Source organism: Leucopleurus acutus (genome assembly GCF_964270905.1).
Source record: "Leucopleurus acutus genome assembly, chromosome: 7".
NCBI lineage: Eukaryota > Metazoa > Chordata > Mammalia > Artiodactyla > Delphinidae > Leucopleurus > Leucopleurus acutus.
Window position 1 is genome coordinate 38,672,332 of NC_139150.1, and position 4,183 is coordinate 38,676,514.

The 4,183-nt window shown below is 38.8% G+C and overlaps 1 pseudogene across 1 annotated transcript; it reads left to right on the forward strand.

Annotated features, from left to right (window-relative positions):
- The first annotated feature begins 2,133 nt into the window (after positions 1-2,133).
- On the forward strand, positions 2,134-3,381 carry LOC309964394 (inorganic pyrophosphatase 2, mitochondrial-like; annotated as a pseudogene). The gene is made up of 2 exons: positions 2,134-2,778; positions 2,998-3,381. The product of its transcript is annotated as an inorganic pyrophosphatase 2, mitochondrial-like (transcript).
- Positions 3,382-4,183: the final 802 nt, after the last annotated feature.

Consider the following 4,183-nt stretch of genomic DNA (forward strand, 5'->3'; position numbering starts at 1 on the left):
TGCTATGTTTCAGGCACCATGGTGGGTCTTGGATAAACAGGCTTAATAAAACACTGGCCCTCTCTTCTTATACTCATAGTCTAGTAAGGGAGACAGACGCGTAAACAACAGATTACTAACCATTGTGATAAAGAGCACAATAGAAGGGTAACCATTATGTTGATTAAGCAAAACTCCATAGAATGCAGACAAAAAAAAAACCCAAACAACTTCATTCATTCCCTTTATACTAGGTCCTTTATAACCAATCTGCAGATTCATTTTTTTCTCTTGTCCTTTGAAGAAAATTTTGGGTAAGGGAAGGTCCCATAATTTTCTTAGACACTCTTCTTTTAAGTTACTTTTAGTGCCAAGAATAATCTAGCTCAGTAATAATAACGTCTAGTCCAGTTTATTAATCAAAACACCAACTTGATTTAAAGTTAAAACTTCTTCCCTCTGCCAACTGGTAGTAGTTTCAAGCTGGGACACTTAAAGTGGAGGAGAAGGGTATGGTCTTCTTTTTTCTCTATTTCCTCCCTTGCATTCTTTAACCCATCCAACTCCCATCTCCACACACAAAATTGCTTCTGTCTCCATCAGGGATGGAACTAGGCAAAGAGAGAAGAAAGCATCAGGAAATGTCTTAACTTGACTGGTACTATTAGAATCTGAACAAAGCAAATTCTTTCTCTAATAAGGTAAATTTATTTATTTACTTATCCCACGCATATTAATGGAACACCAACTACATTTTAAGAACTGTTACAAACACTGAGGACACATAATAAAAAAATCAAAGTCCCTGATTCCATGGACTTTACAGTCTAGTGGGGGCTATAAGTCAACATACATTATACTAAATATATATAATTTATTCAGATAGATTGTATGTAAAATACAATGTTAATTATATAAAAAATATGTTAGATGGTGACAAGTGCTATGGAAAAATATTAAACAGGAAAGGGGGATAAGGAGCATGAGAGGTAGGTTAATTTTACTTAGGGCAGTCAGGAAAGCTTTTTCTGATAAGGTGATATTTAAGCAAGAGACCTGAAAAAAACTGAAGGATTTAAGCCAAGAAAATATCAGATTAAAGAGCATTCCGGCCTGAGAGAATAATAACTGCAAAGGCCCTGAGGTAGGCAAATGTTTAGTATGTTCAAAGAACAGCAAGAAGGCCAGTAGTATGGCTAGAGTAGAAGAAGAAAAGGAAAGAATGTTGGAGATGAGGCCAAAGAAGTAGAAAAATCTTAGATCAAATGTAAGGTATGCAGAGGCCATTGGGCTTTTTTCTGAGTTAAAAAGAGAAGCTCCTGGAAGTTTTGAGCAGAGAAGTAAAATGATATAATGTATGTTTTTAAAATATCAGTCTGGCTTCAAGGTGGAGAATAGATGGTAAGGCAAACATGGAAGCAGGAAGACAATTCGGAAGCTACCAGAAGAATTTAGGCAAGAGATGACAGTAGCTTGAATCACTATGCCTGAGTAGGAAGCAGGTAGAGAGCATTAGACAGATTCTGAATATACTATAAAAGATTTAATGATGGACCAATTATGGGTATGAGAGTGAGAAAAAAGTCAAAGCTAACTGCAAAATTTTTGACCTCAGAAACTCAAAGAAGGATGTTGCTACTTACAGAAATAGGGGAAAATGTGAGAAGGTAAGGTTCGACTTAAAAAACAAACAAGCAAAGGAAACAAAAGCAAATAAACAAATGGGACTACATCAAACTAAAAAGTACAGCAAAGAAAACTACCAACAAAACGAAAAGGCCACCGGTTGAATGGGAGAAGAAATCTGCAAACAATATATCCAATAAGGAGTTAATATCAAAGTATACAAAGAACTCATATAACTTAATATCAAAAAAACAAACAATCCAATTAAAAAATGGGCAGAGGAACTGAACTGATATTTTTCCAAAGAAAATGGCCAACAGGCACATGAAAAGATGCTTAACATCACTAATCATCAGGGAAATACAAATCAAAACCACAATGAGATATCACCTCACACGTGTAAGAATAGTTATTATCAAACAGACCAGCTGGGCCTGGCGCGTTGGCGCCCCCACTGCCACCGCCGCCGCCGCCACCGCCGCCCACCTGCCACAGGGAGCGAGCTCAGGGCCCCGGCCGTGCTGCGCCATGGCCCTGTACCGCACGGAGGAGCACGGCCAGCCCCACTCTCCCGGTTACCACCTCTTTTTCAAGAATGTAGCTGGTCACTACATATCCCCTTTCATGATATTCCTCTGAAGAGGAAAATGGCATTCCTACAAAGAGAGCACGAAATGATGAATATGAGAATTTGTTTAATATGGTTGTAGAAGTACCTCCGTGGACAAATGCTAAAATGGAGATTGCCACAGAGGAGTCATTGAATCCCATTAAACAAGATGTAAAGGATGGCAAGCTTCCCTATGTGCAAATATCTTTCCTCACAAGGGTTATATATGGAATGATGGTGCCCTCCCTCAGACTTGGGAAGATCCCCATCGAAAAGATAAGAGCACAGACTGCTGTGGAGATAATAATCCTATTGCTATTTGTGAGATAAGCTCAAAGGTTCTTTCTCGTGGAGATGTTGTTCATGTGAAGATCCCTGGAATTCTGGCTCTTACTGATCAGGATGAAACAGATTGGAAATTAATTGCTATCAATGTGAATAATCCTGAAGCCTCAAAGTTTCATGATATTGAAGATGTTAAGAAGTACAAACCTGGTTACTTAGAAGCTATGCTTAATTGGTTTAGATTTTATAAGATACCAGAGGGAAAACTGGAAAACCAGTTTGCTTTTATTTTTTTTTTTGTGGTATGCGGGCCTCTCACTGTCGTGGCCTCTCCCGTTGCAGAGCACAGGCTCCGGACGCGCAGGCTCAGCGGCCATGGCTCACGGGCCCAGCCGCTCCGCGGCATGTGGGATCCTCCCGGACCGGGGCACGAACCCGTGTCCCCTGCATCGGCAGGCGGACTCTCAACCACTGCGTCACCAGGGAAGCCCAACCAGTTTGCTTTTAATGGAGACTTCAAGAACAAGGCTTTTGCTCTTAAAGTTATTAAATCTACTCATGAATATTGCAAAGCATTGCTTATGGAGAAGTGTGATGGAGGGGCTATAAATTGGACAAACATGCAGGTATGTGATAGCCCTTTCCACTGCTCTCAAGAGGAAGCTAGATCATTAGTTGAATCGGTGTCATTTTCACTGAATAAAGGAAGTAATGAAGAAGATCAAGTATGGCACTTCCTTGGCAAGTGATGAGAACGTTTGAAGTTCTGCCATCAGGATTCCAGTCTCTAAGAACTACAAGACTCCCATCTCCCCCAAGTGCTAGAAACAGGCAGATCTATGAGAATTTGCTAACTTCCTGTTGAAACTTTTTTTTTCAAACTTTTTGATATGTAATGTGTAAATAAACATTGAAATTTTTGAAAAAAAAAAGACAACAAATGACAAGTGTTTGCAAGGATGTGAAAAAAAGAAAGAAAAAGGAAACCTCATGCACTGTTGGTGGGAATGTAAATTGGTGAGGCCACTATAGAAAACAGTATGGAGGTTCCTCAAAAAACTAGAAACAGAACTACCACATGATCCAGAAATCTCACTCCTGGGTATATATCTGGAAAAAATGAAAGCACTAATTTGAAAGGATACATACACACCAATGTTCACAGCGGCACTATTTATAACAGGCAAGATACCGAAGCAACCCAAGTGCCCATCAACAGATGAATGACTAAAGATGTGGTGTGTGTATATAAATATATATATATATATATACACACATATATATACACAATGGAATATTACTCAGACATAAAAAAAGAATGAAATTCTGCCATTTGCAACAACATGGATGGACCCAGAGTGTATTGTGCAAAGTGAAATAAGTCACAGAGAAAGACAAAAAGACATAATGTATGATTTCTATTATGTGTGGATTCTAAAAAACCAACAAATGAACAAACATAACAAAACAGAAACAGAGTCATAGATACAGAGAATAGATTGTCAGAGGGAAGGAGGGTGGGGGATGAGCAAAATAGGTGAGGGAGATTAAGAGGTACAAAATTCCAATTACAAAAATAAATGAGTCATGGGGATGTGTATAGTGTAGAGAATATAGTCAGTAATAATGTAATATCTTTGTTTGGTGACAGTAACTAGTATAGTGGTGATCATTTTGTAACAC